The sequence below is a fragment of the Natator depressus genome, chromosome 1, assembly GCF_965152275.1.
Source record: "Natator depressus isolate rNatDep1 chromosome 1, rNatDep2.hap1, whole genome shotgun sequence".
In the NCBI taxonomy this organism is placed as follows: domain Eukaryota; kingdom Metazoa; phylum Chordata; order Testudines; family Cheloniidae; genus Natator; species Natator depressus.
Genome location: NC_134234.1, coordinates 87,069,923 through 87,095,410, shown reverse-complemented (window position 1 = coordinate 87,095,410; position 25,488 = coordinate 87,069,923). Strand labels below are relative to the sequence as shown.

General features: G+C 39.9%; 1 long non-coding RNA gene across 1 annotated transcript in view; it reads right to left on the bottom strand.

The window, feature by feature from the left end:
• LOC141982376 (uncharacterized) overlaps positions 1-11,714 on the bottom strand; it is an 86,539-nt gene extending 74,825 nt beyond the window's left edge. The window contains exon 1 of the long non-coding RNA XR_012638046.1: positions 11,625-11,714. This is a non-coding gene — a long non-coding RNA (uncharacterized LOC141982376). The remainder of the gene's footprint in view (positions 1-11,624) is intronic.
• Positions 11,715-25,488: the final 13,774 nt, after the last annotated feature.

The window sequence follows — 25,488 nt, the reverse complement described above, 5'->3', positions numbered from 1 at the left end:
GAGAGAATCCCTCTAGGCAAAACCTTAAGTTACAAAAAGACACAAAAACAGGAATATACATTCCATTCAGCACAACCTATTTTACCAGCCATTAAACAAAAGGAAATCTAATGCATTTCTAGCTAGATTACTTACTAACTTAACGGAGTTTCTGAGATTGCATTCCTGATCTGTTCCCGGCAAAAGCATCACACACAGAGACAGACCCTTTGTTCCCCCCGTCCCAATTTGAAAGTATCTTGTCTCCTCATTTGTCATTTTGGTCAGGTGCCAGTGAGGTTATCTTAGCTTCTTAACCCTTTACAGGTGAAAGGGTTTTGCCTCTGTCCAGGAGGGATTTTATATCATGGTATACAGAAAGGTGGTTACCCTTACCTTTATTTTTATGACAAACCTAATTGCATCTTCCTAGACATTTCCTGATCTACTTACATATCTGGGGTTTCAAGTTAGTAGTTTCTAGGTATGAGCTAGTGATTTTTCATACCTGGCCCAAAGCTTTACAGCATAGTTCCAGCCCTGTCTCTGCAATCTGGGAGAACAACACAGACAATCAAAGGGGAAGTTCCACCCCCCTCCATTTTAAAAAGTTCTAGCCTTCCCATTGGCCCTTTTGGTGAGGGGCCCACTCTCTTCTTTTTACCTATGCAGGGAGACTTTTAGACCCTTTACAGGTAAAGCAAGTAGAGAACAACTATCAAGAGGGATTTATAGCTAACTGGCTGGCTGGGTGTCCAGAAAAGGGAGCTACCCCGCTACCCCTTTCATTTATCACACACCTACTTTTTCTAAGTGTTTGCAGCTTTTATAATTATGAGTAAAACCACTTACCATATTCTCCACAATGTTTGTTTTGGCATCTAAATCTCAGAAATGGTTGTACATTCCAAATCTCCTTCTAGAGCAGTGGTTCCCAAACTTGGTTCGTGGCTTATTCAGGGTAAGCCCCCGCCGGGCCGTGAGATGCTTTGTTTACCTGAGCATCCACAGGTACGTCCACTCCCAGCTCCCAGTGGCCGTGGTTCGCCGTTCCTGGCTAATGGGAGCTGGAGGAAATGGTGCCTAAATATAAATGGAGCCTTAGCATTAAGAGAGAGATCGCCAGATAGCTTGCCTAATTGATGCCTAGGGAACCTAGACATACTGGGTGAAATCCATTAAAGTTAGTGGGAGTTTTGCCAATGACTTGAATAGGATCGGGATTTTACACACTGTGTGCTAAAGTTAAGAGACCAGTTCTGTCACTCTTACTCATATTTAGTAGTACATACTCCATCTTTATTCCCCTTCATGATTTTAGGACTACATGCAGAGTGAAGACTTAAATGTGAGTAAAGGTTGGGGGGAAATATCAGGCTATAAGAGAGCAATATGAGCTGCATGCAATAGGATACATTTTTTCATATACTAAGTTTTATAAGATGAGAAATTCTATTATAACACTGTATAGGAAGCAAAACACTTTTGTGAACAGGGTCAAACTGTGATACCTTTTCTTATGATGGGTATTTTACTTCATAAGTAGTCTTACTCTTTTGCATCTCAAAAGATTTCCCTAATGGGGCAATTAAATCTGTGGGAATTCTTGTATCCTAAAGTATTAGTGAATGAATGGGTATCATAATCTGGCCCCACAGCTAAATTCAATCCTCGTGTAAACAGACACAACAGTGATTTCAGTAGGACTTGTGCCCATTCGTTTAAGAGCTGAGTTTGGCTCAGTGACTCATGAAAAGCAAGATTGCCCAGAACCCAGCAGTTTCCACTCTTTAAAATTTGTCCTAATTTTTTAAAGAAAGAAGTGTCAAGGCCTGCATGCAAATTGAGTGACTATGTGTGCAAATACTCAATTGATGCATGTCCCAGTTATTTCCTGAAGAGATTACATGTGCAAATACCAAGGCAATTGTGCAAATGTATATGTGGACACTTGTGTAGATAGCAAGCCTCCTTTTAAAAAAAAGTGTCCATAAGGTTACAGGAAATAATGTTTGCAACAATTGAAGCTGGCTTTGTGGGTAGGTTATATAGTTGGAAGCCTTAAACATTCCACTTTATCCTGTATGTGGTTTCCTGCTTTTCAGTGTTAATTCCTTGGAAAAGCAGTGTTTTCCTGTGATAAAGGCACTCTCTTCTCATGGGTGAGATAAAAATCTCAAGCTCTAGAATTGTATATTCCTCTCTTTAATGTGAATCAGGATCATATCATATGGAAATGACTGTGTATGATGCTAAAAGAAGACCAATTCATGTTATGAAATGCAGTTTTATTCAAAAATGGCAAATGACAAAGGGACTGCAGAGAGTGGCTGGAAGGATTTTCCTTTATGGACCAAATCCAGCACCAAATACAGTAAATCAACCACTCACATTTGACCTCAGACTGGAATCTAGATCATTAATATTTAACTAAAAACAACTTTAAAGAAATCAAGACTATTTTTACCTATGTAAATAAAATATAAACCCCTTGAAGCTAATGCCACTATCAAAATATCCTTGGAATTTCTAATTGACTAGTATCAGAGGGGTAGCTGTATTAGTCTGGATCTGTAAAAGCGGCCAAGAGTCCCGTGACACATTATAGACTAACAGATGTATTGGAGCATAAGCTTTCGTGGGTGATCACCCACTTTGTCGGATCACCCACTTCGTCGGATCACCCACGAAAGCTTACGCTCAGTACTCTGTTAGTCTATAAAGTGCCACAGGACTCTTTGCTGCTTTTAATTGACTAGTGATTTTTTGCCTTCCCCTGTAGCATGGGGCCTGGGTCACTTGCAGGTTTAAACTAGTGTAAATGGTGGACTCTCTGTAACTTGATGTCTTTAAATCATGATTTGGGGACTTCAGTAACTCAGCCAGTGGTAAAGGTTCTATTACAGGAGTGGGTAAGTGAAGTTCTGAGGCCTCCAATGTGCAGAAGATCAGATTAGATTATCATGATTGTCCCTTCTGGTCTTAAAGTCTATGAGACTAAATAGTCTAGAGAAAAAAAATATCTAACTCAAAAAGTGCTGTATCCAACATGGGAGCAATCCTATATTAGACCTTATCTTGAGTGATAAAGAGGAACTGAACACAGAACTAAAAATAAATGGTAATTTAGGTACAAGTGACCATAACTTTGTGCTTTAAAAGACCAGATTTCACAAAGCTGAAAACAATTGTGAATCAAATAATCTAGGAGGAAAAATTTAATCATGTGAAAAATTCAAAATTGTTTAAGAACACTTAACTTGATGCAAAAATGGCCAGAATTGAGAAAGAAGGCCATATTAGTGTGTGTGTGAGCGGGGGAATCAACCAGGTTTAAAGGGGAAATGAAGGCAGGTGTGTATATATATACACACATACACACACACACACCCCACATGGAAGTTGATAATAATGAATATAAATCAGAAGTTACGAATTATAGAACATTGATAAGGGACACAAGCAGAAAGGACACTCTGGGTAGCAGAGTTAAGGATAAGGGTTTTCTTTTTTTTTTTTTTTTTTTTTTTTTTACAGTATATTAGGAACCAAAAAGTTCTAAAAAGAATCCTGACAGTGGTATTGGCCCATTACTAGATGGAAATGGTAGAATTATCAAGAATAATGCAGAAAAGGCAGAAGTATATAATAAATGTTTCTGTTCTACATTTAGGGTAACAAAAACAAGATGAAGTAGTCATATCATATGACAACACTCTTTCTATTCCACTAGTATCTCAGAAGGATGTTAAACAGCAGCTCCTAAAGTTAAATATTTTTAAATCTGCAGGTCCAGTTAACTTGCATCCAACAGTTTTAAAAGAGCTGCCTCAAGAGTTCACTAGACAATTAATGTTGATTTTCAATAAATCTTGGTATACCGGGAAGTACCAGAAGAAAGCTAATGCTGTGCCAATATTTAGAAAGTATAAATGGGATGAGTAGGTAATTATAAGTCTGTCAGTTTGACACTGGTCCTGGGCAAGGTTGTCGAGCTGCTGATTTTGGACTCAACTAATGAAGTCTTAAAGGAGGATAATATAATTAACTCCAATCAACATGGGTTTATGGAAAATATATCCTGTAAAACCTTTTTTTTTTTTAGTTTGGTTGGTAAAGGTAGTAGTGTTGATATAATGTACTTAGACTTCTATACTGTATTTGACTTAGTACTGTATGACATTTTTATTAAAAAAACTACAAGGATATATTAAAAAAAAAGCTGGCTAACTGGTAGCTCACAAAATGTAATTGTAAATAGGGAATCATCACTGAACTGATTTCTGGTGAGGTCCCACAGGCATCAATTATTGGCTCTACACTGTTTAACTTCTTTATTAGAGACCTGGAAGAAATAAGACATAAAATCAGCACTGACACATCTATGAACAAAGAATGTAGACCACACATACATGATGGAGGACTCTATCTTGAGAAGCAGCGACTCTGAAAAAGATTTGGAGGTCATTGTGGATAATCAGTCAAACATGAGCTCCCACTGCGAAGCTGTGGTCCCAAGGACTAATGCAATTCTTGGAAACATAACAGGGGAATCTCAAGTAGGAGTAAAGAAGTTATTTTACTATACTTGGCACTGGTGTGACTGCTGCTGGAGTACTGTATCCTGTTCTGGTGTCCACAATTTGAGAAAGACATTGATAAATTGGAGAAGGTTCAGAGAAAACTCATGAGAATGATTAAAGGTTTAAAAACCATGCCTTATAATGATACACTCATGAAGCTCAATGTATTTAGCTTAATAAAAAGAAGGTTAAGTGGTGACCTTTTTACAGTCTAAGTATCTACATGAGGAAAAATACATAATAATGGACTCTTCAATCTAGCAGAGAAAGGTGCAACATGATCCAATGGCTGGAAGTTGAAGGTAGACAAATCCAGATGGGAAATAAGGCATACATTTTTAACAATGAGAGTAATTAACCATTGGATCAACTTACCAGGTTGGAGTCTCTATCATGGACAATTTCAAAATCAAGATTGGATGTTTTTCTTAATAATATGCTTTAAGAATTATTTTGGGGCAGATCTATGGCCTGTGTTATTCAGGAGGTCAGACTAGCTGTTCACAGTGGTCTTTTCTGGTCTTGTAATCTATGAATCCATGGGAAACAGGCTAATTTTACAAAACTCCAAGTTCCTCACCAACATGACTGAGTGAAAACATCTATATTTTATGAATTTTCCAGGATTGTTTCAATTTTTTTAAAATAAGAAATAGTGCCCCATTAGGGATATAATCAGCCCATCCTTCTTTGTATTGTGTCTGTACACATTTCAGTGCTAAACTCATGAAGGAGGTTTTGCATGTAGCTGGGACTACATTGGCAAAATGCTATAAAAACAATCATGCCTGTTTAAAATGAAGATGAAACAAAATGGATATTTTCAGGGGGAAGAAAGGAGGGATGTCCTTACTGTAGAGCCTACCACCTTGTCTCAGGTAATTAAGCCTCAAAATGCTGGGTATCTGCATAACAAGCTTTGGAATTTTGCATTAATTAATCCCTAACGATTCTAGATTCCACCGGAAACTCCCCCAGTGTGCCAGGAACACACAAATACATAACACTCATTGATGCAAAGGCCTGTGAATATTTTGTGGGCCCATATCATCTGGCCTATCTCAGTATTATATACTTTGACGATTTCATACATTCAAGGGCTGGCTCAAAACATATAAACAAACTTAAATATAATCTCAAGATATGCTTGTGTGCATTGTATCTGTCACAGATGGGCCTCCCAAATCCTAGTCCCCAAACCAAATGCCCATCCTTCTTCCAGATGACTGGAAAAAGGCTAACGTAGTGCCAATCTTTAAAAAAGGGAAGAAGGAGGATCCTGGGAACTACAGGCCAGTCAGCCTCACCTCAGTCCCCGGAAAAATCATGGAGCAGGTCCTCAAGGAATCAATCCTGAAGCACTTACATGAGAGGAAAGTGATCAGGAGCAGTCAGCATGGATTCACCAAGGGAAGGTCATGCCTGACTAATCTAATCGCCTTCTATGATGAGATTACTGATTCTGTGGATGAAGGGAAAGCAGTGGATGTATTGTTTCTTGACTTTAGCAAAGCTTTTGACATGGTCTCCCACAGTATTCTTGTCAGCAAGTTAAAGAAGTATGGGCTGGATGAATGGATGATAAGGTGGATAGAAAGTTGGCTAGATTGTCAGGCTCAACAGGTAGTGATCAATGGCTCCATGTCTAGTTGGCAGCTGGTACCAAGTGGAGTGCCCCAAGGGTCGGTCCTGGGGCCGGTTTTGTTCAATATCTTCATTAATGATCTGGAGGATGGTGCGGATTGCACCCTCAGAAAGTTTGCAGATGACACTAAACTGGGAGGAGTGGTAGATATGCTGGAGGGCAGAGATAGGATACGGAGGGACCTAGACAAATTGGAGGATTGGGCCAAAAGAAACCTGATGAGGTTCAATAAGGATAAGTGCAGAGTCCTGCACTTAGGACGGAAGAACCCAATGCAGCGCTACAGACTAGGGACCGAATGGCTAGGCAGCAGTTCTGCGGAAAAGGACCTAGGGGTTACAGTGGACGAGAAGCTGGATATGAGTCAGCAGTGTGCCCTTGTTGCCAAGAAGGCCAATGGCATTTTGGGATGTATAAGTAGGGGCATAGCGAGAAGATGGAGGGACGTGATCGTTCCCCTCTATTCGACATTGGTGAGGCCTCATCTGGAGTACTGTGTCCAGTTTTGGGCCCCACACTACAAGAAGGATGTGGATAAATTGGAGAGAGTCCAGCGAAGGGCAACAAAAATGATTAGGGGTCTGGAACACATGACTTATGAGGAGAGGCTGAGGGAACTGGGATTGTTTAGTCTGCAGAAGAGAAGAATGAGGGGGGATTTGATAGCTGCTTTCAACTACCTGAGAGGTGGTTCCAGAGAGGATGGTTCTAGACTATTCTCAGTGGTAGAAAAGGACAGGACAAGGAGTAATGGTCTCAAGTTGCAGTGGGGGAGGTTTAGGTTGGATATTAGGAAAAACTTTTTCACTAGGAGGGTGGTGAAACACTGGAATGCGTTACCTAGGGAGGTGGTAGAATCTCCTTCCTTGGAAGTTTTTAAGGTCAGGCTTGACAAAGCCTTGGCTGGGATGATTTGATTGGGGATTGGTCCTGCTTTGAGCAGGGGGTTGGACTAGATGACCTCCTGAGGTCCCTTCCAACCCTGATATTCTATGATTCTATGATTCTTAGTGTGTCCCAATACACTTCAGTGCATGCAGAACTCATGAAGAAGGTTTGAATTTAGCCAGGGACTACATGGTCAAAATGCTTTAAAAACCAATGATGTCTGTTTAAAATGAATGGGGCACTATAGCCAGCCAATGTAAAAAGGATGCAGAGATGTCTATTATGTAATATTCAACCAATGAGCATTGGGTAGCTACATTAGAATCTGGAGAGAGAATTTGGCCAATTAACATTCACATTTCTGCAGGGCAAACACTATCAAATGCAGCTTTTGTTTTTTTGATATGTAAATAAAATGGTGCTCCAAGAGCAGTGGTCTGGAAACCTGTGTAATGATGTGACTGTGGGCGTGCATGTGAGCAGGAAATAGAAACAGGATGTCAATACCCCGGCCTCTACTTTGAAAACCACAAATGGAAAAACTAAAAGTAAAACAAGCTGCCAAATTGGTGATAAAAAAAGTTGACGTGCAAACAGAAGTTATTTTTCACTATCTAAGGTGTTTTTAGAAACAAAGCAAACTAAAAAAAAAAAAGAGGAAAACATGTTAAGGTTAACACTGTCCCTCCGAGCAAGAAGCGCCCTCAATCTAAAACATCTAAGCTCAGCCATCAAAACATAGTATTTCAAAAATTCTGCACAGAAAAATTATTTGTCAGTTTTTGCAAAACTGTCAGCCTGATGAAAGTGTTTTTTTGTTTTCCCCAAAAATAGTCAGACAGCATTATTCAAGTTGTTTAAGACACAAGTATTGTCCAAAGCTTAAACAGCATGAAAATAATCTATTTTAAAAGTACAAGTCATCTGACTTACTAAATGAGTTTTCTCTCTGCACTGTGTACTCTGAGCAGTGGAGGAAAATTATGCAGACATACACTCAAAGAAAAGGTGCATTTGTGTACCTTTGTCTCCACATCCCCTCCTTTAACCTCTTTCTGTACCATAAGTACATTACTACATGTCATATTCTCAGCTCCATGCATTTTGAAGGTCTTCCCAAAGTTGTTCCAATAATAATGATAATGAAGACCAATAGGTTGTGTCATGCTTGTGCCCCTGTACTTAAGCACTCTTAGGTATGTGGTTTATCTTTTACATTGCAGGAGAGAGAGAAAGCAATAAGACTTAGTGCTTATTCTTATTCTTTAAAATAATGTGTCTCATGAGCCAAGAAGTTTCTTGCTTCTTAGTTTTCTGATCCTTTGAATATTTCCTAGTCCAATTTATAGATCAGCAAGGTAGACAGGATGAATGGTCAAGATGAAGGTCTATTTGTTTTGCCTCCATCTGAGAGAGCAATGCATCACTTTTCTATCACTGTTATCTTTTCTATTCAAGTCAATCTGTTATATTTCTGAAGAAGACTGAATTGTTTCCACTTAAACCGTAAACACAGATTATTAGTAGAATGGACAAAAGCTGATATATGCAGCCACGTACTCAGATATCACAGAATATGCTCCAAGGAGAAAGTCAACACACCTTAACAAATTTAAAACCACCTTCACCAAACAAGGGCACTCCATCAGAAAAGTAGATTTCATCATGGAATGGGACATCCAGATACCCAGCTTCAATAGAGGCAGGAAAAAGAAAAAAACACTGGACCACATACCCCTAGTTGTCATCTATCACCCCACACTAGAACCCATAGGGTGTATCATCAAACAATTAAACTCATACTTGATAGAGATCACATCCTAAAATATTTTATTCCTCAACCCCCTCTTCTGGCCTTCAACAACCCTCTCTCCCCCAGCTTCACCAAGCTCATCATCAGAAGCAAGCTCCTCACAGACCAAGACATATGAACTCAAAGTGGCACGGGACCCTGCCAGAAAAAAACAGATGAAAAACCTGCAGACATATTTCTTCTGCTATGATGATCAATACGTCCCACAACACACCTTTCAAGATCCAGTATATGGTGTACCTCATCCAGTCCATTAAATATCTCAACAACAACAATGTGGGTGAAACTAGACAATCTCTATGCTCTCAAATGAATTCACACAGAAAAATGACAATGACAATAAACACCCTATCACCAGCGGGCAAACATTTTCCACAAAGTGAGCACTCCATATCAGACCTATCAGTCCTTCTCCTCAAAGGAAACCTGCAAGACACCTTCAAAAAAATGAGCATGGACATTTAAATTCATAGCTTTGCTAGACACTAAAAAACAGTCTCAACAAAGACACTGGTTTTAGGGCTCATTGCAACAATTTGTAATCTACTAACCCGCCTCTGGCCTATGACTGCAAAGGTGTTAATTGCACTCTTCATTTTCAGTGGTCTCTTGCTATATGTGTTAACCCCTTACGCCAGTGGTTCCCAAACTTGTTCCGCTGCTTGTGCAGGGAAAGCCCCTGGCGGGCCGGGCCGGTTTGTTTACCTACCGCGTCCGCAGGTTCAGCCAATCACGGCTCCCAGTGGCCGCGGTTCGCTGCTCCAGGCCAATGGGAGCTGCTAGAAGCAGTGCGGGCTGAAGGACGTACTGGCCGCCGCTTCCAGCAGCTCCCATTGGCCTGGAACAGTGAACCACAGCCACTGGGAGCCGCGATCAGCCGAACCTACGGACTTGGCAGGTAAGCAAACCGGCCCGGCCAGCCAGGGGCTTTCCCTGCACAAGCGGCGGAACAAGTTTGGGAACCACTGCCTTATGCTTTACAATCTATCCCATCTTGTATTTATCTGCTGCACTCCAGTTACATTTTCCAAACCTGAAGAAGAGCTCTGTGAAGTTTGAAAGCTTTTCTCTTCCACCAATAGAAGTTAGTCCAGTAAAAGATATTATCCCACCCACCTTGTCTCTCATTAAACAAAGGAAATGTTATCTGTAGTTAGTGAATTGAACTGATTATTTTTGGTCACTATGCACTTCAAGATTTTAGAACTAGAAGATCTCATCCTTTCAACCCTGGAGTTTATTCAGAGATGGGAAGAGGAAAATAAGTGTTCCTGCTTGTTCAGCTCCCAATGTTTTTGTTTGTTTGTTTTTTTTAATTTTCAATGAATTAGTCATTGAACTAAACTAGATCAATAAACTGAAATGAAGAAAATATTCTCTCTACACCTGAAGAAGAGTCTACGAATGCCAAAAATTTGTTTAGTGCTTCAAAAAAACCTGGTTCCAGTTGCTTACCCAGTGACTTCCACCTACACAGTGGTTGCACTTTCCTTAAAGTTTGGTAGCAAACATGTACTTTTTAAAGTTAATTTAAATAATTTTAATAGCTAATAGTAAAATTAGGTCTTAACATAGGTTTGTTTAAAAAAAACCCCATATTTAATTTAAACACAACAAAAAATCTGATTGAAAATCAAAAATCTATTTTTAAATTGATTTTTTTCCACCTTGATGTGTGCTACCATGGTATATAAGCCACAAATACATGCAAATTCACTGATTCTCCAATTAAGCAATATAATATTATGCAGTATTTAAAGGAGTAGGGGGAAAACAAGAAGAATGTGATCAAATATGCTTTATAATCTCCACTGCTCATTTTTTACCATCCCGCCAGCTTCCCTTCAGGCCTGTAGAAATACTAATGAATATACCTATAATCCAATGTCAGAATTCATTTCCTTTGCTTGAATTTCCTGAAAATCCCCAGGTTGGAATGAATATGCAACAGATCTGCAACCAGGATTTGGTGTTTAAATTAAATCTGAGGACACAGTAGGCAGAATTCTGCATTAGCCCTCTGTTTTGTAGCTAAATATGTAAAATGTGCTTTGTTTAGATGGTCACACTTCAAATTAATTATTGTAGATAAGGATGTGAATGTAGAGGGAAATTATTGTATCTGATATTACATTAAGGGCTAGATTGTCACCACCTTTACTTGGCTATGCAGGCGAGTAATCTGCTTCATCATTATTTATTCTATTGTTCGGCTGCGTAAACAGTACTCAGATAGCAATTCTGGCTGGCGGGGGCGGGGGGGGGGAAGAGGTCAAACAAAAGCTGTTCATCGAGTATTCAAGCAAGTACAGGGTGAAGATGGGCAGGTATTGGGGGGAACCTTTGATCCTGTCACTGAACCTTTCACTGGCTGGCTGGAGTTGAAAGGGAGAGGAAAGTACACTGCTCCGCAGCAAGGGGTGTAACACATTATTCCCTTTCATCCCTCAGAGCAAAAGACTGTTACCAAGTCACAATTAATTCTCTGCTATGCTCCTGGGAGAGTGCAGAAGCACATTAGCCCTTGCTTTGGGCAGACCATCATTTTACAATCTAGTCCTAAATAATCTCACATCATGTGTTTTTGCTACTCAATTTGCATATGGTAAAAACCTACTATAACTTCTGGATTTAGTAAAGCAGTTATTTCAACATATCAAATAATTGATCTCTCCAATTCTTTTTTTAAAATAAATAATATGTTGAAAATGCTCACAGTTCAGCTGGTATCTTGCAGAAATCCTTTAATGCTTCTTCCTTCAATCTTGACTGTGTCCTGATCATACAAGCTAAAAATCCGATACTTTAAATATACCCAGTTAAGAAATAAGTTGTCTGACTGCCAGGCAAGGTCTATTTTTAAGTAGATGGCGTGGGGGGGGGGGGAGATCAATGCTCTATTTGATGTTAAAAATACATGTCTTGTATGTGGCAAAATCAAAGTGAAGCTAGTGTTAGCAGGTTTTTCTCTGAAAAGCCTACTGAGAAATGAGGAAATGTATTGTCCATAGGACTAGACACAATAAATAAGAGGTGAGACAGCAAGAGGTCTTCTTCCTATTAAACTTCACTAAAAATGTGCAGGTCCATTTTTTTCTAAATGTCATGAATTAGTAAAAATTACAGCCCTTCTATTTTTTCATGTTTTTGGAATCAGCAGCACTTCACCAAGTTGAAGGTATTTTTTATTTAATAAAAATAAAACAAAGTCTCAAAAACTGCTTATGAGCTTTGATTCTGTAGATCAAAGAGCAAATTAGTTGCCCTGGTACCAGATATGAAATACTGAAAAAAAAAAAAAAAAGAAATTACTGGTTCAAAACCTAGTAGTGTCAACTCAGTCCTTCATTATTTTGTGGTTGAAGAATTGAGTTCCAAGCAGTTTATTGTATATGGGGTTTTTTTCCTGATAAAAATCTTTAAAATCCATTACCTTGAAGTTCCTGTCTACAGCTTCCATTTCTCACCATGTTGTGTGGTGAAACATATGGTCCTCACAACATCTGCCTGATTGCTGCCCTTCCCTTTGGAAGTACCTACATGGTGCTGTGTGAATTATTATTATAATCAGCAATTACTATAGTTAAGGTTGAAATGTGACCATTTCCCCCTGTTTATTACATTCTAAAAATAATCAGGTAGCTAATTGCAGTGACTTAATGCAAAACAGCTTTCTATATAATGGCATCTGTATGTTTTGACTCAAGGTTCACTGTGGAAGAGACAATCCATCTCAGAACAAGTTGACCTACCTGTCAGATGATGAACACTCTCCAGGTCTGCAGCTGGTGTAAAGTGTCATAGCTCCACTGAGTTCAGTGAAGCTATGTTGACATACATTATCTGAGGATCTGGCCCCATATGAGTAAATGAACCCCATGGGTCAGGGAGAAGTGAGGTTAGTACTGTGGTAGCACCCAGGAAGATTCCACAGTGTACACATACAATTTCCAAAAGTCACATGTTGGGCCAAACTAATTCCTAGTATAGTATAACTCCAACTGTGCAGTAACATTAGGAGAAAAAATGGCCTACTTTCTGTAATCTGTTGTTGAAGGAATGATTGTCCAGCTTCTCTCCTTTGGGATTATAGCCTCAGATGATGGGCTAATGAAGCACATGTCGTATAGAGTTTCCATGAGGTATTCAACATGCAACTGTTAAGTGATTTGATCAAGGACCCTGATACAGTGGACTAGGCAGGAGACCTGGCTTCTAATTTCTGTCTCTGATGGCTTGCTGTGTGACCTTGGGCCAGTCACTAAACCTTTATTTACTCATCTATACATTGTGGCTCCCAGTGGCCGCGGTTCGCTGCTCCAGGCCAATGGGATTTCCTGGAAGCAGCGCGGGCCGAGGGACATACGGGCCGCCACTTCCAGCAACTCCCATTGGCCTGTAGCAGCGAACCGCAGCCACTGGGAGCCGTGATCGGCCGAACCTGCGGACGTGGCAGGTAAACAACCCAGCCCGGTCCGACAGGGGCTTTCCCTGCACAAGCGGCGGAACAAGTTTGGGAACCACTGGACTAGAGAATTAAAGTTAAGTTCCATTGACTTTCATTGCAACCTAAGTTTTTAAGTGTCTTTGGAGCTTTTGAAATGTTTACCAATAAAAACTTGTGAAGTGCTTTGGGATGAAATGTGCTTGATAAAGCATGATTTATTTTAAAATGTTAAGTTGGGGTCAGGTTAGTACAATGATTCTCAAACTAGGGCTGCCTCTTGTTCAGAGAAAGCCCCTGGTGGGCCAGGCCAGTTTGTTTACCTGCTGCGTCTGCAGGTTCGGCTGATCGCGACTCCAACTGGCTGCGGTTCACCGCTCCAGGCCAATGGGGTCTGTGGGAAGCGGTGCGGGCTGAGGAATGTGCTGGCAGCCACTTCCTGCAGCCCCCATTGGCCTGGAGCGGTGAACCGCGGCCAGTGGGAGCCGCGATCGGCTGAACCTGCGGATGCGGCAGATAAACAAACCGGCCCGGCCCGCCAGGGGCTTTCCCTAAACAAGCGGAGCTCCTAGTTTGAGAATCACTGGGTTAGTAACACTGCATCTTAAACACACTTTAGGGAATATTTCAACAATTTCATCTGTGTTCTAGCTGATCTTTTCAAGCAATGTCAGTCTGATATCACTCCCTTTCTCAAGCTTGCATGCTACTAAACATCTACATCCCCTGATTTTGTTCTTGTTCAGATATTTTTTTTCTTTATCATTTTTTCATATTATTATTATTATCATCATCATCATCTGCTTTCCACCTAGCTCACATGGTTTTTAGTTAGCTATGATAAGACTAATTGAAGCCATCTTTCCTTATTTTTCACCATCATTCTCTTTCTTTCTTTCTCTTTTTCTTATTCGTTATCTATAGATGACTCTGAAAGTGATAAAATTGAGACATGTCAACATTAGGTAGGTTATCCAGCTTTAACCTGAAAATGTTTTACAGTGCTCAGGATTACCACATTGGACTATTATCAGGTAAGACCTCTCTTGTTAGATCTACACTTGCTGTAGCCATATTTGCTTTGTCATGAAACCTTGAAAGAAATGAAAAAAAGATGTTGCTCACATTGTTTGTTCAGAGGGCAGGCTAACATTAAAATTCTACAGATTGATGTGTTCCACAGTAGGACCTGTTTGCTCTGATAAATGGATTCTTTTACTCTCCATAAACAAATACATTCTGAATACTATAAAGAGACGGTATCCATTGAATGAGCATTAATTCCTTTATGCATAAATGTTTAAATTAAACTGAAAAGGTCACTTAAAACTAAACAATGTTCAACCATAAAAGACAGCAGAAAATGAAAATCCAAATGAGGCTCAGAGAGCTAGCATTTGTTTCTTGTGTCAGAATGAAAAACTTCAGCCTTACACTGTAATAATAGTCAACTACTCTAAAAATGATACTGTGAGATTTGTTCATTCATCGATGGCTAGAATCACTCTAGCATATGTAAGATGGTGTCATTTGGACTTTCCCATGCCAGAGAGACCTTCTGTGTCCTAGGCCTTCTGTGTTGAGAGAGTTATACCAGGGAGGGCAGCTTTAATAGGTGGCTGGTGGAGGCTACTGTAGGGATAAGCTTAATGAGTGAATGAATACTGTCATCCTACCCTGACCATGTTCCCTCCTTTACCATCCCCACTCAACATTTGGGCTTCATTAGCCCTCTACCAAACAGGTAGATATTGTTGTTTTGTGTCATTGCAAACACTCCATGATAGACTTCCCACCACAGTAGGTCCTACAGTTAGATCACACCAGTATAAACAGGGATCAATCTATCTTTTAGACTTCATCCTAACTGGGAAAAGTGGTAGAGTTTAGGTCAGGATTAGCTGGCTCTTGTTAGCTGACTGTGATCTAAATATGACCACTTTTCCTAATCAGGATTAAACCTTAGAGTGAAAATCCCATGTGGGCAGAAGTCCTGCCCAAGGCCCTTCTGCATCAATAGTAGCATTTTGCTTCCATAGATCTCAAAACTCTTTACAAAGATGGGCAACTATCATTATCCACATTTAACAGATAGGGAAATTCAGGCCCATGATCATACAGCAGGTCAGTAGCAGAACTGATAATGGAACTACCACTTCTTGACCTCTGCCAGTCCCATTCTCTATTCACTGGACCACAATGCCTCCTTCTGGGGATTAAATGACACAGAAGAGTCTTGTGTAGGCCCCCTGCATAGCAATACATTTCTCCCTTAATTGCTTCAACAACAAGTTTTCTCCAGTTACAAGGCAAAAGGATATTTTAATTTCCAGAACTGCAAATCTGATCTGGGGTATGCCAAAGCAAATTGAGGGGTTTTTTTTTTGTTTTTGTTTTTTGCCTCTTACATCCTTAGTATCGATGCTGCATTGGTACTCTCATTACTCAACATTAGGAGAATGAGGAAGGGAGTTATCTTGAGTTTATCCCCTCCCTGACTGTTCAGGAGCTATGAAAAAAGGACATGTTTTTTAAGCTATTCAACTCCTTTGGTAGCTAGAATGTAATATAGCCAGATAAGTGACAACAGCTCATGTTAGTGCTGATTTCCCTCACCACTGGGCCCAACTCCTATATATGATCGTCCTAACTATGTATTACCAAAAATGATAACTCACGGGGAATATTAAAGGTGTCCATTTTTTTTTTTAAATAGGGTAGAGCCTTTGCAGCTCAGGAAATTACCGGAGCTTCTGTTGAACAGCACCCACAGAGCCTACTCTCTTTAGGGCCTTTTGTGAGGCTTTCTCAGGACATCCAGGAATGTAGATAACCACGTTACTCCCCTCACCTGAGAGAGAGAGAGAGAGAGAGAGAGAGAGACTTGATGGTTCTAAACTGTGTGTCAGTTCCCTGATAGTTAGTTAGCCACCTAAACCAACTCCTCAGGACTCTGCCAGACCTTGCTTTGCCTTGTAAGTTAATCCTTGGGGTACACTAGTCCCCCAAACCCTTTATAGAGTGCTCCCCTGTAGCATCCAGTCCCTGTCACTGGACACTCACAGTAATTACCAGGTAAACTGTCCTCAAAGAGACAGTGTATACGCTGCTGGAAAGGTACAATTCAGGATCACGTCCTTTATAACATAGCACTGTAACTATTTATGGTGGAAACTAATATTAGCTATTAACAAAAACAGAGATTCACAGATTCAAGTGAGTATAAAGTAAAATAATGGACACAGAAATGGTTCAAATAAATTTAAAAAAATACTCTTTCTAGAGACTAAAACTTAACATTCTACAACCCTTATCTAATGCAGTTTTTCACCCTCAAAGTCTTTCTGTAGCGCTTGCTGGTTTTCAGTCAATCCAGGATCCATTACTTCATTAATCACCCCCCTCTGCCAAGGGGGTAAAATGGAAAACAGGGCATTGTTCCGGGGAATAGCTCTCTTCCAGGTCCAATGCCTCCCCTTGTGGTGTCTCAACCCATTGCACTTTCACTCTGAGGCCCCTCTCCTCTTTGTAACTCAGCCCTTTGGCCAGGTCACTATAGGGTTTCTCCTTCTGGGGCATACTGAGAGAAAAATGGACTTGACATAACTGCAGTCATTTTGTGTACTCAGACTCCATTATTTGGAAGTGAAAACACCATGTAGTCAGAAATAATTTGGCCTTGCTTGCATAGACAAAACAGCTGCACAGCTACAGTATTGCTAATAAGAATACATAAAGTGACAGATTCATGAGAATGGGAGGAAGTGTGAATAGCTGACCATGGATCTGTGTGTCTATGACCATGAGTTTCTTTCTGGGAATTGCTTTGCTGATAACTAAACATCTTTGCTGATGCTAGGGAAATTGTTAGTCCATTAGTGGTTACTATAAATTATATGCTTTCTTCTGAGCAACTTATACAAAAAATTAGTGAGAATGTTCAATTTGGATAAGTTCAGAGAGGTTTTCGATGAGGTAGGAGACGGACATCCAACTCCCTAGTGGCTAGGAGAAAGACTGGCCACTGGAACCCCGCTGCTGGCCACTTGATACCATCTCAGACTTCGGGTAACTCTATCTGGGGTGATCTAGACTATTATTTTAGCTGTGTGCTTTCGATTCAATAAAAACAAGGATTTGGGGGTGAAAGCACTCTTGTGAGCACCAGTCATTTATGAAAAAAGAAAAGGAGTACTAGTGCACCTTAGAGACTAACCAATTTATTTGAGCGTAAGCTTTCATGAGCTACACTCACTTCATCGGATGCATTCAGTGGAAAATACAGTGAGGAGATTTATATACACACAGAACATGAAAAAATGGGTGTTATCATACACACTGTAAGGAGAGTGATCACTCAAGGTGAGCTATTACCAGCAGGAGGGGGGGGGGGGGAGAAAACCTTTTGTAGTGATAATCAAGGTGGGTCATTTCCAGCAGTTAACAGGAACGTCTGAGGAACAGTCGGGGGAGGGGGGGAATAAACATAGGGAAATAGTTTTACTTTGTGTAATGACACATCCACTCCCAGTCTCTATTCAAGCCTAAGTTAATTGTATCCAGTTTGCAAATTCCCCCCCCCACACACACTGTTCCTCAGACGTTCCTGTTAACTACTGGAAATGACCCACCTTGATTATCACTACAAAAGGTTTTCTTCCCCCGCCCCCCCGCTCTCCTGCTGGTAATAGCTCACCTTAAGTGATCACTCTCCTTACAGTGTGTATGATAACACCCATTTTTTCCATGTTCTGTGTGTATATAAATCTCCTCACTGTATTTTCCACTGAATGCATCCGATGAAGTGAGCTGTAGCTCACGAAAGCTTATGCTCAAATAAATTGGTTAGTCTCTAAGGTGCCACTAGTACTCCTTTTCTTTTTGCGAATACAGACTAACACGGCTGCTACTCTGAAACCATTCATTTATGAGAAGAGGAGCTGAGTCCCCTTTGATTTACGTCCTGAAAACAAAGGCTAGTTACCATAGTTTCAGGATCAGAAAACCGCAGGTAACAAGAGAGTCTCACTGGACCAACTGTCCAGGCAATGCTACTGTATTCATGACTGGCAGGGGAACCCAAGCACGCTGACTACACCAGGTTCCAGCCCAGCTCAATCCCCAACTTTGCCACTCTCTCCTTGGTCTATTTCCTACTCCGCCTCCCCCAGGATTTTTTCTCCATCTTTCTCGCTTCTAGATGGGCTACAAGCCATTCCATGGGTTCCCTAGGTCCATTTCCCCCTCTCTAATACATAGAGAAGGGCTACAGACTTCCTCTGTAGCAGTCATTTCTGTTGGCAGCTTCCTTGCTTTATACTGGCCCACCCCACACCTGCTCAGCTGAGCTTCATCTTCCACCAGGAGTTATTTCTCCAGCCTCAGCCCCTCATGTGTGGCCTATCACACTAATTGGCCCTTTCACATGCCATCATACTTCCCTCCTGTCTGGAAGGAACCTGTTTCTCTTTCTTTGGTTACAGACTTTAAAGCCTCATATTAGTAGGTATACATAATTCCACACATACGCTTGACAGTGATATTAATGGCCAGTGCATCAACAGTTTTTACTTGATACCTTACATTGTCTTATTTTATAGATAAGTACTATGACAGCCATGTGCTGGCGGACTGAATTTGTCAGGCTTGATAGGAGTTGCTGACAGAACGGCAAACATTTTGCCAATTGGCATTGAGTGGTTCTTAGGGTCACACATTTATTTCTGCAGTATGAAGACAGACCACAGCTTGTGTTCACCCCTAAGGAAATTTTGAGGATAGTGCGATATATATTCATCTTAGAAATATTTGTAAGAGTGTGAGGTTACTGATGAAATTCAGTCACTGTAACTGAACAATAATGTCATTTCTCTAGCTTATATATATGCCAGATAAATTTACAAATTACGGTACAGTATGGTCTTACAAAATATGGTAACTACAAAAAAGTCAAATGTTTCTTTGTGGTTATGTTGATTTTCATTCACCGATGATCTTTTACAAATATATGGACATTATGTAGTCTTAGAAAAAACGTGATCATTGTTTTATGATCTACACAGAGCAGTGGCACATAGTTTGCATAAACCCCAAACAATATTCCAAAACACAAAAAGAGGAAGGATAGTCAAAATATGGCAGCAGTTAACTTAACTAGTGGTTTTCAAAACATGTCTATTGAAAGGAAGCTGGAATTTTTCAAGCTAAACACCTGCTCCTGGAAAGACTGAAGTACATGCACAATTTTATGCTTATTAGTAGTCCTTTTACTTCCATTGGACTCATGTTGACTTCAGTGAAGCATTTCAATGCATAAAGTTAGAAATGCCTATGTCTTTGCAGTATCGTGGTGTCTATTTTGGTTCATCTCTAACAGTATCTTATTAAAAGACTAATGATTTTCTGATTTTTTCACAGGTATAGATCCACCTACATACATGTTATTGATGGGAGTGTTTTTTTTTAAACCACACAAGCCACATTTACATAGTGTAGCTAGTTCTACCAGTGTATCATTGATCCAGTTGCATATTTTATTAGATGGTTTTTCATAGAACTTGATGAATGACCTGCATTTTACTAGCAGAGCTTTGTTACACTTCAGCTGTTGAATTTTCACCTACCATAATATTGATCAATCTACACATTTATTAGCACAATCATAATTTTTAAAAGTTAGATACAATACTAGTCAATATGTAAAGCATGATTTGGCAACTCTTACACACACTGAATATCACTTATGCAAGTTAAATTGGAAATAGGCTATTTCCAAAAATACTGTGCAACATAACTAAAGATAGCAGAATCGGGCCCTTAGTGTTGTTTTAAAATGTTATGCTTCGTTTCCACTACGTATTTACTCTTGATTCCTTTATCTGGTTTGTATTAGTACTGATGGACATAATGCCTTCAATTCAATTACAGTTTATTTTTTGTTATTTTATGTCTGCATATTTTCCCTCAAAAGTAGATATTTCTTCCCATATACAAGTGAAAAGATCACTCAGAACTACTGACATCAAATTATTGCAAAGGAGGAGGGGAAATAAGATGTATTTTATGACTGGCTCCTGCTTCCCTAGAAGCCATGGAAAAACTCCCACTGCATGAATCCGATGAAGTGAGCTGTAGCCCATGAAAGCTTATGCTCAAATAAATTTGTTCATCTCTAAAGTGCCACAAGTACTCCTGTTCTTTTTGTGGATACAGACTAACACGGCTGCTACTCTGAAACGATTTATTAGAAGGATACATGATACTATGTTTAATAGAGATTGTTAGAGCTAGTTGATAAGTAGCTTAGCACATGTTGCAGTTTTAATATTTAAATTATGGGAAGGAGAATTTTTTAATTCTAAAAGGTTAGACTGGATTCTAAAGTCTGATTATTAGGTAAATGTTTCATCTGGCATAATTTTGCTACTTTAAACAGAAATTTTTCACACAACAGAAGATGTAGGGATTGGAAGTTTACTCTCATATCTAGATCATTAGTAGCAGAAGAATCTACTAACTCTGAAACAGCTGATTTGTTTTTATTTAAATTATATGACAACCTTATTAATATTAAACATTATATACACCTGAAATTTGGGAGCTGTGGATGGTCAATGTAAACCAACTGTCTTGCAGCCCGCCAGCAGATTACATTGATGGGATGCGTGCAGCCCACAGGTTGCCCACTGTTGGTGTACGACAAATCTGAAGCAAAGTCCTTAACGCAATGGTTAAAACACAGATTTCTTTATTGTATAGATCAGCTCCCATTGCGGAATTCAGGGAAAGTGCACACCTCTGCTGGCCTTTCTAGACCTTTTGATAGGACTATGAAAGACCAGGCAGGAGATCACAAGTGGCCAAGGGCTGCTCAATGAGTAGCAAGTCTCTACTCAAATAAATAAAAGGTCCAGTGTGGCAAGAGATCTTGCCTTTAGAATACAGGTAATTAACCTTGCCACCAAGGCCCTGAATAAAACACTCAGAGGTGGCTGCTTGCTCTCCTGAGGCTGAAGTCCCAGATGTCAGAGTGATGAAAAGACTTATTATCTGAGCTAGTGGAAGGGGTTGCCAGACAGACATAAGGTGATGTCCTTGCTGTCATCTGTGTTACAACAATCCTGGATGACTGATCTGTGAAGCAGGATTAGTTTGGAACGCAGAACAAGGTAAGTGATAGGTTTTATTAAACAAGACAGTAAATCAGGTTGCAAAAAGAAAAGGAGTACTTGTGGCACCTTAGAGACTAACCAATTTATCTGAGCATAAGCTTTCGTGAGCTACAGCTCACTTCATCGGATGCATCAAATAAATTGGTTAGTCTCTAAGGTGCCACAAGTATTCCTTTTCTTTTTGCGAATACAGACTAACACGGCTGTTACTCTGAAACCTGAAATAAATCAGGTTGGTAATCAAAAAATTAGGTTTAAGATTAAGAAGAGATGTGACCATATCTGAAATTATTTCTTACTCTTCCTAATATGTTAGCAGGCAGAGTCAGGGTCCATAGTATCAGTACCACACAATCAAGGGTCAGGGCCCCATTGTGTGGTACTGTATACACATATCATAAATAACAACAATAAAAACAGTGCCTGCCACAAAGAGACTACCAGTGATAAAGTTAAGGTTGCCCTACACTTCCCTTTATAAGACTATGTTTTCATTTGCTTATAACATTGTCATTTTAAAACCATTTAAGATGGAATTTTCCATGCAGAGTGTCTGCCTAAGGCAGATTTTTGGGGAAAGTTTCAGCTAAAATGTTTCTGTCATTTCAGAGAATGATAACTATTCAGTGAGCACCTTCCACCCTGGGCACTGAATGAGGTAAGTGTCTTTTGGGGAAAAAATAAAATGTTTGTGAGCATGTAATTAAGGATTATATCATAATGCATACACACAAATGATGCTGATTTAAGGTTGTATGGGCAAACTTAGTTCTGTAATTTCTTATAGCATACAAACCTTTGCAACACTGTAAATCTTTACAGTTTACAAACCTTTGCAAAAATGACATTATTTAAACATAATTAAATACAAATAGAGGTGTTTTATGTAATGAGATAACAAGTGGCTAAAAAAGATGGGGTAAACAGTGAAACAATCAGCTTAATAAGTAGAAGTTTCAGCACTGTCACTGCCTTGCCATTTGCAATGGATAATTCTAGGAAGGCAACCTAGAGCAGAGCACTGCATGGGAAACATATTTAGTTACCTGGGTTACCCATGCAACAAATGCATGGAAATACAAGGTTGCTTTGTTTTATAGAGACTTTCACAAAAAAACTGTTTTACAGAATGTAATGGTCTCCACTCAGTGTCTGGTTGGGAAGCATGACCTAGTGGTCACAGCCAGAACCCCAGACTGCCAAGGAGGTTGTGGGGAGGGGATCCTGGGCCCTCCCACTCTACCAGACTCTGACCCAGGGCTCTTTTAGCTACCAGGAACCTGGCAACCATGACTACTTAAGGTTGTCCTCTGTGGGCTTCTTCCTCTCATCTCCCCCCCGGGGTCACCTCAGTCCAAGACCTTCGCCTGATGGGAAAATCCAAATCCCAAGGAAGCAAGAGGGAGTCATCACTGTCCAGGGCCACAGAACACTTCTGTCTCTGCTTGTCTCTGCAGAGGGTCCTCCTTTCCTAACAGAGGACCCCTTTGGGCAGCTGCATCAGAGCCTATAGGTTTTGCTCTGCTCTGCTGGAGCTGTGGGCTGCAGGTTTGCTCACCTTCAGCACTACCCCCCAACTGGGGTAATTTGCTACCTTTTAATTCCTCCAGCAGATGGAGCATTTGCTGCAGGTGTGGTGGGGTGGTGCCGGCTGAGCCCAAAATGAGCCCTTGTTTCTCAGTGTGGGGTTTGTACACCCCATCGCACAGAACTAAATAGTTACAAAGTTAAAATAGAAATAGAGGGGGAAATATGAATATAAGAAAGACAGCAAAATACACTTTGAGATGAGATTTGGAAAGAAATGAAGATTTTATGGTGGCAAGAAGACTGTAGAAGATGACTAAAAGCTACAGAGGAGAAAGCTCTTGCAGCAATAGTGATGAGATCATGTGAAGGGACAAATGGGAAGCCAGTGCTAGAGAACTGGAAGGAGCATGTAAGAGAATAGGGCCTGAACTAACTCCCATTTAGTTCAGTTGGGATTGAATTGGGCTCAAAGCAAGAAACAGACTGACGTTCATGGAGGATTTTAAAAACAAGAACTGGCTCTTGAATGGAATGGGGAGCCCATAGCACAAGAGGAGTCTGTGATCTTTCCTTTATATATATGAGAAGATGAGCAGTGACACTTGGGAACTTGAGGAGTTGGAGATAATAGAAAAAGGAGATGCAATTTCTGAGAGGAGATGAGGAAATGGCTAAGGATTTGATCAAAAAAGTAGTCCAGGCCATTTCATGTATTTCTTCCAAATATTTATGGTGAAAACTACAGCCCAGATGCTCATGTACATCAGAGCTCTATTCAGTGCACAGGAGCAAAGCTGGTTTATAATCATTTTAACATTTCCCCCCAGGGAAAGCCAGAGGCCAATGCAGTCCCTGGCACAAGCTAAGGCTGCTTTAGGGTTACTCTAAATTGCACCTACCTCAGGGCCCTTTATACAAGTAAAGATTGCAGCACACTCATGCCCCATCCTCTTCTTTATTTATCATCACCCCATGATATACCCTATTCAGGGAGGAATGTTCCTTAAATCCATCTTTACAGTCCTTTTTCATCTTTCAGAGACCATAATCTGTACCAAGATCTGAGCATGTTTTTGATATATTTCTATGTATGTGTGTTAATGTTAACATCTTTAAACTAGAGTTTCAGATTTACTGCTCAGTTTTGGGGCTCTGATCTAGCATTTAAACATTGGTAATAATTATATGTCCTGAAAATAGAGTACAATGAATAACTATAGTGGCTTCTGGTATGATGAAATCAATCTTAATCAAGAATCAATTATCTCATCTTTTTTGACATAACATAAATAGATTTTGCTAAAACAAAAATGTCGTAGCTGAGAATTTATGACAAGGTCATAATCAAAAGTGTCAGAAACTTTTCAGTCCTGCATAGGACATTGGTAGAAGTCTGATGTGCACATGTTTCCTTTGTTTGTGCCATTTACAGCCTGTGGAGTAGGAAGAGGGGGAAGGTAGAAAATTGAAGTGTAGGACAAATGTCACAGCTAACAATCCCTGGTGTATGATTTTGTCAGACCAATTTCTAGGAAAAGCGATGAAGTGAAAAGGGTCATAGTGTAAAGGACAGGAGAAGTGAAAGTATAAAACAAAATTCAGTTAAAATAGGGAATATTTTATAATAAGAATCACTTAATATAATAACTTGCTCTAAATAAAGAAGAAGAATACATGTGCTATGAGAAGTGTTTTCAGTAGCTGTACCTCTGCCAATGTTTGTAAACCTAATTTGGTTCTCCAAAATGGCTTGCACCGAAGAACCATATTGCATTGAAAGAGTCTACCTTATACAGATTCAGAATACCACTGAAAACAGTAAGTTTTGTTTTTTTTTTAAGATAGTAGCATTTTGTAAGTAGACTCTTTCTAAAGAATAATAAAATAGTGCCAATACTGTCTGTTTTGGCCACTACTGGGACTCCATCTTCTCTTGGCCAATTTGAAATCCTTTGACTGCAATTACGTCACCAACTTTTCCTGAAACCACATGATTTCAGGGACAGGACTTCTTAGATTACTGAAAACTTTAGGTGAATACACCTATGGCAGAAAATAGGATAATAGAGTTTGATCTGTATCCATAGTAGACTCGCATCAGAGCAATGAAAAGAAATAGACTCTCCCATTCATCTCTAGGGTGATCACACCTGGAATGCTGAATAGCATTTCAGTCTTTCTGATTACAATGAGATTAAAAACCTGGAGGTAGTTCAGAGAAGAGACATAATTTTTATAACTATGGAGCTAGTAGAATTGGTTTATGGTTGGAGAAAGAATAAAAGAGCCAAAGAAGTATAGTTTGGCTAAGTAAGAAAGATGGTGGTGAAGGGGCAGGAAATCATAATAACCATCTATAAACATTTAAAGGAAGTAAATACCAAGAAGTGAGAAGAATTATTTGGGATAATTCTTAGCCAGGGAGGGGGGTGGAG